The sequence below is a fragment of the Coregonus lavaretus genome, assembly GCF_964263955.1.
Source record: "Coregonus lavaretus genome assembly, chromosome: 10".
NCBI classification, from domain to species: Eukaryota; Metazoa; Chordata; class Actinopteri; order Salmoniformes; family Salmonidae; genus Coregonus; species Coregonus lavaretus.
Window position 1 is genome coordinate 25,525,339 of NC_139997.1, and position 14,260 is coordinate 25,539,598.

General features: G+C 42.9%; 1 pseudogene across 1 annotated transcript in view; it reads right to left on the reverse strand.

Moving 5' to 3' along the window:
- Positions 1–14,260, reverse strand: part of LOC311136276 (NADPH--cytochrome P450 reductase-like) — a 25,496-nt pseudogene that overhangs the window by 8,451 nt on the left and 2,785 nt on the right. Inside the window, exons 2-9 of the transcript XR_014615425.1 lie at positions 8,254–8,489; positions 5,123–5,171; positions 4,648–4,776; positions 4,248–4,397; positions 1,810–1,934; positions 1,038–1,127; positions 287–385; positions 106–113 (exon numbers count right to left, since the gene is read on the reverse strand). The product of XR_014615425.1 is annotated as an NADPH--cytochrome P450 reductase-like (transcript). The remainder of the gene's footprint in view (positions 1–105; positions 114–286; positions 386–1,037; positions 1,128–1,809; positions 1,935–4,247; positions 4,398–4,647; positions 4,777–5,122; positions 5,172–8,253; positions 8,490–14,260) is intronic.

The window sequence follows — 14,260 nt, forward strand, 5'->3', positions numbered from 1 at the left end:
TAGTTCTCTCAGATCAGTGCAAATAAAAGGAAAAGAGATGAGGAGAGGAGGCCACTTTGGACTATTGAGATGCACCCTAAAAGCACCCCGACTTTGCTGTTGGACTTCTGACACTGGGAAGTAGGTGAGAATCAGGTCAGCATCATGACAACAGTCATCCCTTTGTTGCCCTGAAAAACAACCCTAATCTATTCATTCCATTAGCGATGACAACACAGCTTTGTCATTACGCCTGATAGCTGAGCTGCCTACACCACTTCCTGTGTGTGTGAAGCTGTCAACTCACGGTTTCTGGGTCTCAAAGCTCTTGAGGCGACCCATCTCCCCAGTGTACACCTTATTCATGTTGATGTCAGTTGGAACCACCAACTCGTACTGCCGGATGCTAAAGGAGAGGAAGAAACGGGACAGGTGGTTACTTCCTGCTCTGCATCTCGACCACTCATGATTACACACCTGTGAAGTCAAAAAATAACTTGTCAGTGCAGCTAAGGGCCGATATGGACAGCCATGCACGCTTCTAGCGGGGTTCGCTCTCTGTGATGCAAATGTGATGATGCATGGTAAAAATTGTCAGACGCCATAATGCGCAGAGTGAAAGGTCTTAAAGCACATGTAAAAATATTTGTTATTGTTGACGGTCATTTAGGTTTCTTATTTGCAGATGAAGCTTTATTGCGCTTTTTCTGAGAACATTCAAACAATGTCAGGGTGTATCAATTATTTGATACATCCAGTATTCATAGCTGCAGATATTACCATGGAAAATAACCCTTGTTCTGTATTGGACTACAAAGTAAAACATTATTGGTCGGTTTCCCAGACACAGATTAAGCCTAGTCCTGGACTATAAAGTAGTTTCAATGGAGAATCTCAATTGAGAATGTTTTTGAATCCTGGACAAGGCTTAATCTGTGTCTGGGAAACAAGCCCTCTGTGTCTTAAAAAAAGACGCTCCTGAAGCGCCATACTAAATATCTCTAGTTGGCAACAAGTCTGACCAGGAGAGTGAGAGGGGGTAGCCAACTAGCTATTACCTGGTGTCATCTCCCGTGGCCTCCACCCCAAAGTGCTCGCACACAGCAGGCCAGAACTGCTCCTTCCATGATACAAAGTCTTCCTCAAGGCTGGGGAAGAGGGTAAGACATACATAGAACACAGTCATAGCATGACATTTTAATAAGAGAAACACATACATATTTATGAATATGGATTACCGTAATTTTTGGACTATAAGCCGCACCTTTTTTCCCATTTTTTCGACCCTGCGGCTTATATAACGGTGCGGCTAATCTATGGATTTTTACAGCTAACGGTCACTAGAAGACCTCCTAAATCTATGGATTTTACAGGTTACAGTCCACCAACTTTAACTCTATGGGCTCTATGACCGGTCCGCGCCCCCCACCTTTAAGCGGCGGGCTCCAGCAGGAAAAGCTGGAGGCCGGAAAAGAGTGAGACAGGTAGCGTGCAAAAGTAAAAGTGGAACCGAGAGAGAGACAGAATGAGAGACAGAACGAGAGCAAGACAGACAGACATTACGAGAGCGAGACAGTTTGTGCAAAGGAAGTTTTCAAGCAGCCATCTCTTTCCCGACAATCCCCTCTGTGCACGAACCCTTACATATGGTAATTAAACATTAAAACACCTGCGGCTTATAGTCCAGTGCGGCTTATATATGTACACATCATTCAATATCATTCAATTTAGCTGCTGCGGCTTATACTCCGGTGCGCCTTATAGTGCGGAAAATACGGTAATTTATGGACATTGTGGCAATGTTTTCACTGTATTGAGTTCAGTACTCACTTGCCATCATCGTCTCCCATTCCCAGGTCATAGATCCTCTTGCCACCCAGCTCTTCTAGTCTCTTGTCTGTATACTTTCCCATTGCATTGAAGTGCTCATATGTTTTATTCCCCAAGCCAAACACCTGCAGAGTTCAAAGGTAGATGCTATCAGCTATCACAGTAGATAAAAATGAATGACCTACATATAAATGTAAAGCTTCCTCTACTTCTAGGGCCTATGTCATGATGCAAATCTGAGTTGAAAGTATTCACACCCCTTTACTTTTTCCTCATTTTGTTGTGTTACAGCCTGAATCTAAAATGGATTAAATAGATATTGTTTTGTCACTGGCCTACACAGAATTCCCCATAATGTCAAAGTGGAATTATTGTTTTTGAAATTTTTACAAATTAATGAGAAATGAAAAGTTGAAATGTCTTGAGTCAATAAGTATTCAACCCCTTTGTTATGGCAAGCCTAAATAAATTCAGAAGTAAACATTTGCTTAACAAGTCACATTATAAGTTGCATGCAATAATAGTGTTTAACATGATTTTTTAAAATGACTACCTCATCTCTGTACCCCACACATACAATTATCTGTAAATCGAGCAGTGAATTTCAAACACAGATTCAACCACAAAGACCAGGGAGGTTTTCCAATGCCTAGCAGAGAAGGACACCTTTCGGTAGATGAAAAAAACAAAACAAAAGCAGACATGGAATATCCCTTTGAGCATGGTGAAGTTATTAATTACACTTCGGATGGTGTATCAATACACCCAGTCACTACAAAGATACAGGCGTCCTTCCTAACTCAGTTGCCGGATAGGAAGAAAACCGCTCAGGGATTTCACCATGAGGCCAATGGTGACTTTAAAACCGTTACAGAGTTTAATTGCTGTGATAGGAGAAACTGAGATTGGATCAACAACATCGTAGTTTACTCCACAGTACTAACCATTGACAGAGTGAAAAGAAGGAAGCCTGTACAGAATAAAAATATTCCAAAACATGCATCCTGTTTGCAATAAGGCACTAAAGTTAAACTGCAAAAAATGTGGCAAAGAAATTAACTTTATGTCCTGTATACAAAGCGTTATGTTTAGGACAAATCCAACAACACATCACTGAGTACCATTCTTCATATTTTCAAGCATGGTTGTGGATGCATCATGTTATGGGTATGCTCGTCATCGGCAAGGACTATGGAGTTTTTTTAATGATAAAAAGAAACAGAATAGAGCTAAGCACAGGCAAAATCCTAGAGGAAAACCTAGTTCAGTCTGCTTTCCAACAGAAACTGGGAGACAAATTCACCTTTCAGCAGGACAATAACCTAAAACACAAGGCCAAATATACACTGGAGTTGCTTACCAAGATGACATTGAATGTTCCTGAGTGGCCTAGTTACAGTTTTGACTTACAATCGTCCTCTAAATCTATGGCAAGACTTGAAAAAGGCTGTCTGGCAATGATCAACAATCAACTTGACAGGGATTGAACAATTTTTTAAAGAATAATGTGCAAATATTGTACAATTCAGGTGTGCAAACCTCTTAGAGACTTACCCAGAAAGACTCACAGCTGTAATCGCTGCCAAATGTTATTCTAACATGTATTGATTCAGTGGGTTGAATATTTATCTAATCAAGATATGAGTGTTTTGTTTTTCATGAATTATTTTACAAATGTTAGAATTCTTCTCCAAATTACAGAGTACTTTGTGTAGATTGTTGACATAAAAATGACAATTAAATCAATTTTAATCCCACTTTGTAACACAACAAAATGTGGAAAAAGTCAAGGGGTGTGAATACTTTCTGAAGACACTGTAAATGCAGTAATACACTATATCCTTACACATGTCTAAGCTGTACATTTACTAAATTACACCATTTGGATCAGATCTGTAATTTCAGTGGCTTTATATGGCTGAATGCACTACAAATGTCGAGAACAAGAAAACATGGATTTCCCAGATAAAAAGCCACAACCACATCACAATGCTGTCTCAGGAGAGTCGCACAGCGAGACCCGGAGGAAGCCATGGTTAACATTGTTCAGTAGTGATGTCAATGAGAAAACATTTCAAAATTGGGACTCCCAACGTCTCCAAGCCACAAACTACCAGTGCTCTCCAGCTCCAGCCTTGAGGTTGGCCAGGCCTGGAGCTTTGTTTGGCAGGACCACATGTTTCCACTTGGTGAGTGAGTTTGGAGGGAAGTGGGGCACTGTAGCAAAGTGTGCATTCCACCAGTGCCTTTCGCATGGGAAAGCCTCACATACGGACATCTCAATCCCTGCCTCCCCGTCAATGGGGAATGGGGATGCAATATGAGTCATTCTGTGTGGATCCTGTCAAAGCTAAACGTGCTGCGCTGCACACCAATGTTGACACTCAAGTACCTTGATGCATCTTCTAGAGACCTATCTCGCTGAGCAAAATACCAACCGCAAAGTTGACTCCGTTCAGGTCCTCGTCGGTCTCCTGCATCCAGTCGTAAAAGTCCTGAGCGTTGTCTGTGGGGTCCCCCTCCCCATAGGTCGCCATGCAGAACACAGCCAGGGAGTTGTCGATCTCCGCAAGACGAGGCAGCTCCGACTGAGGAGAGGAAGGAAGAAAAATACATTGAAAATACATTTTAATTGCAAACGGGATTCGTTCACCAAACAGCTCTCAGGATGCAACAATGCAGTCATTAGCTCTCTTAATGTTATACATTTAATATATATCCAAACAAATATAAAATATTCACCACCATAAAGCTGCTGGAGGTTACATGTGGTATGTAGAACACTGAGACAATGTAAATAGTGTACACATGTAAAGTCAACGGGGTTAAGACCAATACCATGTCATATTCCTCGGGGTCAGCTGACATGCCTCTCATTCCGTAGCGCTGGGCGTCTTTGGCCAGTCGGCCGCAAAACTCCTCAGCCGTGCCCGTCTGAGAGCCATAGAACACCACCACGTTCCTGTTCTGGAGAGGCAGACGCATCATCAGTTGTCATCCTAAATTATAGAGGACTTTTTAAAGTTTCTTAGCTAGTCACCAAAACAAGTTAAGTGGTATATAGCCTACATATCCATTTACTAAATAAATAGACATAATTTTGTCTAAAATAATTTGTTTCTACTTATTTACATTTAACATTTAAGTCATTTAGCAGACGCTCTTATCCAGAGCGACTTACAGTTAGTGAGTGCATACATTCTTTTTTATACTGGCCCCCTGTGGGAAACGAACCCACAACCCTGGCGTTGCAAACGCCATGCTCTACTGAGCTACACACTTATAACACAGCCTTTCGCATAAAGATACTTACCGTTTTCTTCATTTTCTCAATAAAGCTGGTTTCTCGCTGTGGAGTGACTCTGGAGAAAAAGACACAAAGCAGATGTTAAAGGCCAACATTACCATACCATGGTAACTTAGTTAATTAGTCCATTAAATGGCTATTACACTGCCTCGAAAATATGATCCATTTGAGGAGGCAGTAAATGTTCTTTACTTTGGCATTCTCATCCCCTTCTGACCCCCATGGGAGAGATTTTTGTATGGGTCACACCCAATCCCTTCACAAGTCATGGAAACGCAACACAGAAATAGCTCAGTTGATCATTGGTAAAAACCTTGAACAAACACAGTAAATGCATGTGATACTCACCAATGAAATTAACATGTCAATTGTCAATGAAATGTGTACTCCTTAGCAAAGAACATAGGAGGTATCAAGAGGAAGTGAAGAAGTGACAAACGTTGCATGTGGTGACAGTATCTTAAGTCAATTGTTAGGCTACATGTACAGCACACAGCCATAATTCAGACTATAGCCTTTTTGATGACAGGCTATCATAATCATAACATTCTACAACATTGATTCTTATCTTTAAAACTATTTCCTTTCCTTTTGTTTAACATTGCTGGTTAAAAACGCTGGTAAGCAGCCTGGGAAGCTGAAGAGCAAATCAAGTCCAATCGTTTGCCTTTTCCAACAGTAACACACATTTCCCCGAAGAGCATCAACATGATAGGCAGTGGATGGAGCACAGTAGAACAAGCTGTCACACACACACACACACAGAGAGAGACAGAGCGACAGAGAGACAGAGCGAGACCAAGAGAGAGACAGAGAAAGAGACAGAGAGAGCGAGACCGAGAGACTGACCTGGCGGCTGCTGCCTGTCTCTCTTTGGGCAGAGAGAACACACATCCCATGGTTATAGGCAGTGTTCTCCAGTGCCCCACAACACACTTGTCTGATCCACAATTGGACACAATCCGATAAAGCACGTGAAGAAGAAGCCCCTCAGGGCTGACTATCCGCTGGCCTCTCCAATGTGCATTATGCGGGAGAGATCCTCAGTCTCTCACTGAACATACAGCCCCCCCCCACGCACACCCGAGCGCGCTCTCTCTCTGTGGTGGAATCAAAACACGCAGGCAGCCATGGCTGTTATTCAGCCACAGCAGCCTCTCACTGGTTGGCCAGGCAACTCCAGGGCTTGTGTTCTGCTCAGAGCAGCAGTCAGAGACGCGGATGGACGTGCTGCTGTTAGCCGCTCTCACCACCACTCAACACAGACACCACCGACATCTGGCAGCAAGGCTGGGAAGGGACCGACAATATAGCATGACATTTCCCTTAAAAGCCCTTCAAGCAGAGCAGCCGGTGACATGCACATAAACATTTATTTTTTAACTAAACGGACATGCCCCTGCGCACGCACACACATCCACTCACTACATCCCTCCTCTTTTCCTCTACAATCTGTAGGGACTACACTACCCGAGTCACCCTGGCAACTGTTAACAGCGTAAATGTGTATTTTTAATTTTTAAAGAGAGACAAGGCAAGGCAGAGCTGAATGAAGCACATTTCAAACCCCTGAGCCGAGGGAGTGTGTCACAATGGTTACCTAATCTATCATAAAAGGTTGCCATTTGTGACACGGCTCTGCTCCATTCATGCTCCCTCAAAGGCAAATTAGGGACGGCTTCCGCAGAAGAGAGGCTGAACAGAGAATACTGCTGGACTTTGGCCTCAACTTTCCACCTCAGAGAGCATTCAAAGAGAAAGAGCATCCACTGGGTCTTCTGGTGCGCTGTGGAAGTGTCCAAATGGGCCGTGTAGAAGACTAAAGACAAAAAGAGTGCACAAAGACGGGAGTCTTCTCCAACAAAAAAGGATCACAGTGAAATGTGAGCCAGCCAAACACAAGGAAACTCCAAGGTAGCTCTCCCCTTTCCTGCACTCACCAAACCTCTTCCTGGAATTTTCATAGCTTCAGTTGTGGGCCATTTCCTCCTCCTGCATATTTCTTTCAATGAGGTTTGGTGGTCCGGAGGGGAGCCAGGGGATCTCGCAGGGAGAGAGAGAGGTCCAGTAATTAATTACTAGTATGTTTGAGTTCCTTCTCTTAACACTGTTCCCATTCAGACAGAGAAAGCCATGTTGATGGTTTTAACATTTCCAGCTATTAAAACCTCTTTCAAGTCCATTGTTTGGGTGTGAGGGAGAGCAGAGCTGGCATTTTCCCTGTGGGGGGAATTGATCCAAATGATTCCAACAACGGAACATAGGCAACTGTTACTGATCAAGCCTCATGCCAAGTGCCTGCCTGCCAGCAGCCAAGTGGATACAATGAAACAACAAGGTTCTCAGTAACACTGATGTGAGATGTTTCAAGAATCCATCTATTCAACAGATGAACGCATGTATAGACCTAATCCAGAAAGTTACAAGGAATAATAGGTGAGAAAACAATTAAAACCACTACAATTGCTACAGTACGTTTCTGCATGTGGCCTGGGCAATGTAGCCTAGTCTCTAGGGTATGTTAAAATAAGCACCAAAGTCACCCAAACCACTTCCAATTATTATCCTTTTGAATAAACAACAAATGTAAACTAATGTGACCATGCACATTCCTTCAGTTAGGCCTACATGAAGTCAACACATTAAAATGCTGGAAGCCCTGCCCAGACCAACCACCGTGTGGTCTAAAGCAGCACATGCACAAGCACACTGCCAATCCCTGCTTCCCACTCAGCTCTAAGTTCAAGGGCAAGAAAATACAAATTACTTTTGGTCACCGGGGGTGACAAAATGGGCGTGTTCTGATTTAACCTTCCTGGGCTATTGAGGGGAAAATCTGAGCAAATACACACTAATGTTTAATCATCCTTGATTAAATAAATGAACAGCTAAGCACACAACAATCTTTAAAGATCATCAGCACTATCCCACTTCTGACACCAATATAGCGGATACTGACAGGGCAACGTCCCCTGCTGGTCCCGAACCTGGTGTCTCCCAGCCCATAGGCAAACATACTACCACTGTTCCAATAGGATAAACTCCCTTGGGATTTTACAAATTAGATTGTAATGAGCCTACCTAGGCAAGGGCCGTTTCAAAATATCAAATGATAGAATTTTGGTGGGAAAACTTACACAGGAGTGAGCCTCTTGAACTCTGGGATGGCCTCCTCAGTCTTCTTGCGAGAGAGGAACCAGTAGATGAGTAGGCCAACAATGAGAGAAAAAAGGAATATGTCCAAGTTACTAAAGAGAGATTCCTCCTCCAAAGGGGCCATGTCAGGGCCTTCTGGGGCCACACGCTCTTCCTCCATGGGGCCACTTGCTGTCTGACAGGTCAACACTGGCTGCAGCCAGGGCAGAGAGAGGACCTGAGGAAACAATTACATAAACTTTAATTTATTTTTTGATAGAAAAGTCTTAGGCGGCCCAAAAAAACACTTAGGCGGGCCGCCCATGTCCCCCCAAATGTTTTTCTCTTTTGTTATTTTTTTACAAAAATACACACACACACACACACACACAAATATATACAGTGAGGGAAAAAAGTATTTGATCCCCTGCTGATTTTGTACATTTGCCCACTGACAAAGACATGATCAGTCTATAATTTTAATGGTAGGTTTATTTGAACCGTGAGAGATAGAATAACAACAAAAAAATCCAGAAAAACGCATGTCAAATATGTTATAAATTGATTTGCATTTTAATGAGGGAAATAAGTATTTGACCCCATCTTAATCAGAAAGATTTCTGGCTCCCAGGTGTCTTTTATACAGGTAACGAGCTGAGATTAGGAGCACACTCTTAAAGGGAGTGCTCCTAATCTCAGTTTGTTACCTGTATAAAAGACACCTGTCCACAGAAGCAATCAATCAGATTCCAAACTCTCCACCATGGCCAACACCAAAGAGCTCTCCAAGGATGTCAGGGACAAGATTGTAGACCTACACAAGGCTGGAATGGGCTACAAGACCATCGCCAAGCAGCTTGGTGAGAAGGTGACAACAGCTGGTGCGATTATTCGCAAATGGAAGAAACACAAAATAACTGTCAATCTCCCTCGGCCTGGGGCTCCATGCAGGATCTCACCTCGTGGAGTTGCAATGATCATGAGAACGGTGAGGAATCAGCCCAGAACTACACGGGAGGATCTTGTCAATGATCTCAAGGCAGCTGGGACCATAGTCACCAAGAAAACTACTGGAAACACACTACGCCGTGAAGGACTGAAATCCTGCAGCGCCCGCAAGGTCCCCCTGCTCAAGAAAGCACATATACATGCCCGTCTGAAGTTTGCCAATGAACATCTGAATGATTCAGAGGAGAACTGGGTAAAAGTTTTGTGGTCAGATGAGACCAAAATGGAGCTCTTTGGCATCAACTCAACTCGCCGTGTTTGGAGGAGGAGGAATGCTGCCTATGACCCCAAGAACACCATCCCCACCGTCAAACATGGAGGTGGAAACATTATGCTTTGGGGGTGTTTTTCTGCTAAGGGGACAGGACAACTTCACCGCATAAAAGGGACGATGGACGGGGCCATGTACCGTCAAATCTTGGGTGAGAACCTCCTTCCCTCAGCCAGGGCATTGAAAATGGGTCGTGGATGGGTATTCCAGCATGACAATGACCCAAAACACACGGCCAAGGCAACAAATGAGTGGCTCAAGAAGAAGCACATTAAGGTCCTGGAGTGGCCTAGCCAGTCTCCAGACCTTAATCCCATTGAAAATCTGTGGAGGGAGCTGAAGGTTCGAGTTGCCAAACGTCAGCCTCGAAACCTTAATGACTTGGAGAAGATCTGCAAAGAGGAGTGGGACAAAATCCCTCCTGAGATGTGTGCAAACCTGGTGGCCAACTACAAGAAACGTCTGACCTCTATGATTGCCAACAAGGGTTTTGCCACCAAGTACTAAATCATGTTTTGCAGAGGGGTCAAATACTTATTTCCCTCATTAAAATGCAAATCAATTCATAACATTTTTGACATTTGTTTTTCAGGATTTTTTTGTTGTTATTCTGTCTCTCACTGTTCAAATAAACCTACCATTAAAATTATAGACTGATCATTTCTTTGTCAGTGGGCAAAAGTACAAACTCAGCAGGGGATCAAATACTTTTTTCCCTCACTGTACATACATACATACATACACACACACATATAAACACACATACATATATATACAGTTGAAGTCGGAAGTTTATATACACATTTACATTACATTTACATTTACGTCATTTAGCAGACGCTCTAATCCAGAGCGATTTACAAATACACTTAGGTTGGAGTCATGAAAACTCGTTTTTCAACCACTCCACACATTTCTTGTTAACAAACTATAGTTTTGGCAAGTCGGTTAGGACATCTACTTTGTGCATTTTCCAACAATTGTTTACAGACTATTTTACTTATAATTCACTGTATCACAATTCCAGTGGGTCAGAAGTTTACATACACTAAGTTGACTGTGCCTTTAAACAGCTTGGAAAATTCCAGAAAATGATGTCATGGCTTTAGAACCTCCTGATAGGCTAATTGACATCATTTGAGTCATTTGGAGGTGTACCTGTGGATGTATTTCAAGGCCTACCTTCAAACTCAGTGCCTCTTTCCTTGACATCATGGGAAAATCAAAATAAATCAGCCAAGACCTCAGAAAAAAAATTGTAGACCTCCACAAGTCTGGTTCATCCTTGGGAGTAATTTCCAAATGCCTGAAGGTACCATGTTCATCTGTACAAACAATAGTACGCAAGTATAAACACTGTGGGACCACGCAGCCATCATACCACTCAGGAAGGAGACGCGTTCTGTCTCCTAGAGATGAACGTACTTTGGTGCGAAAAGTGCAAATCAATCCCAGAACAACAGCAAAGGACCTTGTGAAGATGCTGGAGGAAACAGGTACAAAAGTATCTATATCCACAGTAAAACGAGTCCTGTATCGACATAACCTGAAAGGCCGCTCAGCAAGGAAGAAGCCACTGCTCCAAAACAGCCATAAAAAAGCCAGACTACGGTTTGCAACTGCACATGGGGACAAAGATCGTACTTTTTGGAGAAATGTCCTCTGGTCTGATGAAACAAAAATATAACTGTTTGGCCATAATGACCATCGTTATGTTTGGAGGAAAAAGGGTGTGGCTTGCAAGCCAAAGAACACCATCCCAACCGTGAAGCACGGGGGTGGCAGCATCATGCTGTGGGGGTGCTTTGCTGCAGGAGGGACTGGTGCACTTCACAAAATAGATGGCATCATGAGGAAGGAAAATGATGTGGATATATTGAAGTAACATCTCAAGACATCAGTCAGGAAGTTAAAGCTTGGTCGCAAATTGGTCTTCCAAATGGACAATGACGCCAAGCATACTTCCAAAGTTGTGGCAAAATGGCTTAAGGACAACAAAGTCAAGGTATTGGAGTGACCATCACAAAGCCCTGACCTCAATCCTATAGAAAATGTGTGGGCAGAACTGAAAAAGCGTGTGCAAGCAAGGAGGCCTACATACCTGACTTAGTTACACCAGCTCTGTCAGGAGGAATGGTCCCCAATTCACCCAACTTATTGTGGGAAGCTTGTGGAAGGCTACTCGAAACGTTTGACCCAAGTTAAACAATTTAAAGGCAATGCTACCAAATACCACTGGGAATGTGATGAAAGAAATAAAAGCTGAAATAAATCACTCTCTACTATTATTCTGACATTTCACATTCTTAAAATAAAGTGCTGCAAAGAAACCACTACTAAAGGACACCAAGAAGAAGAAGAGACTTGCTTGGGCCAAGAAACACGAGCAATGGACATTAGACCAGTGGAAATGTGTCCTTTGGTCTGGAGTCCAAATTTGAGATTTTTGGTTCCAACCGCCGTGTCTTTGTGAGACACGGTGTGGGTGAACGGATGATTTCCGCATGTGTATTTCCCACCGTAAAGCATGGAGGAGGAGGTGTTATGGTGTGGTGGTGTTTTGCTGGTGAGACTGTCTGTGATTTATTTAGAATTCAAGGCACACTTAACCAGCATGGCTACCACAGCATTCTGCAGCGATTCGCCATCCCATCCGGTTTGGGATTAGTGGGACTATCATTAGTTTTTTCAACAGGACAATGACCCAACACACCTCCAGGTTGTGTAAGGGCTATTTGACCAAGAAGGAGAGTGATGGAGTGCTGCATCAGATGACCTGGCCTCCACAATCCCCCGACCTCAACCCAATTGAGGTGGTTAGGGATGAGTCGGACCGCAAAGTGAAGGAAAAGCAGCCAACAAGTGCTCAGCATATGTGGGAACTCCTTCAAGACTGTTGGAAAGCATTCCAGGTGAAGCTGGTTGAGAGAATGCCAAGAGTGTGCAAAGCTGTCATCAAGGCAAAGGGTGGCTATTTGAAGAATCTCAAATATAAAATCTATTTTGATTTGTTTAACACTTTTTTGGTTACTACATGATTCCATATGTGTTATTTCATAGTTTTGATGTCTTCACTGTTATTCTACAATGTAAAAAATAGTAAAAATAAAGGAAATCCCGATATCGCCCTTCCACATCTGCAGTAAAAGGTGGCAGAGCTAGAGCTGTGTTAGTCAGACCATGAGACATCCCATAAAAATTAATCTTCTCATGAAAACGTCTAAAGCGTCCGACCAGTTTGGCCTACAAACTATCATGACCCCTCTCTCATGAACGAGTACATTACCAGTCAAAAGTTTGGACACACCTACACATTCAAGGGTTTTTCTTTATTTTTTACTATTTTCTACATTGTAGAATAATAGTGAAGACATCAAAACTATGAAATAACACATATGGAATCATGTAACCAAAAAAGTGTTAAACAAATCAAAATATATTTGAGATTTGAGATTCTTCAAATATGGGGTGTTTACAGGTTTTTTAATTAGGATAAATCAAGGGCAGCTTTTTGAGTTTGATTATAGACACTTTAGAGAAGGATTTAATGACTAATAAGGACATTGGGGAAAGTCTGATGGAATGAATTTGCCGGTCAAGGATTGATTGATTCTTATAGTCGGAGTGACACAGCCCGCTGTTTGCAGCCTCCATAGGCCTACAGTGAGGGGGAAAAGTATTTGATCTCCTGCTGATTTTGTACGTTTGCCCACTGACAAAGAAATTATCAGTCTATAATTTTAATGGTAGGTTTATTTGAACAGTGCGAGACAGAATAACAACAACAAAATCCAGAAAAACGCATGTCAAAAATGTTATAAATTGATTTGCATTTTAATGAGGGAAATAAGTATTTGACCCCCTCTCAATCAGAAAGATTTCTGGCTCCCAGGTGTCTTTTATACAGGTAACGAGCTGAGATTAGGAGCACACTCTTAAAAGGGAGTGCTCCTAATCTCAGTTTGTTACCTGTATAAAAGAAACCTGTCCACAGAAGCAATCAATCAGATTCCAAACTCTCCACCATGGCCAAGACCAAAGAGCTCTCCAGGGATGTCAGGGACAAGATTGTAGACCTACACAAGGCTGGAATGGCCTACAAGACCATCGCCAAGCAGCTTGGTGAGAAGGTGACAACAGTTGGTGCGATTATTCGCAAATGGTAGAAATACAAAAGAACGGTCAATCTCCCTTGGCCTGGGGCTCCATGCAAGATCTCACCTCGTGGAGTTGCAATGATCATGGGAACGGTGAGGAATCAGCCCAGAACTACACGGGAGGATCTTGTCAATGATCTCAGGGCAGCTGAGATCATAGTCACCAAGAAAACAATTGGTAACACACTACGCCGTGAAGGACTGAAATCCTGCAGCGCCCGCAAGGTCCCCCTGCTCAAGAAAGCACATATACATGCCCGTCTGAAGTTTACCAATGAACATCTGAATGATTCAAAGGAGAACTGGGTGAAAGTGTTGTGGTCAGATGAGACCAAAATGGAGCTCTTTGGCATCAACTCAACCCGCCGTGTTTGGAGGAGGAAGAATGCTGCCTATGACCCCAAGGACACCATCCCCACCGTCAAACATGGAGGTGGAAACATTATGCTTTGGGGGTGTTTTTTGTTGTTATTCTGTCTCTCACTGTTCAAATAAACCTACCATTAAAATTATAGACTGATCATTTCTTTGTCAGTGGGCAAACGTACAAAATCAGCAGGGGATCAAATACTT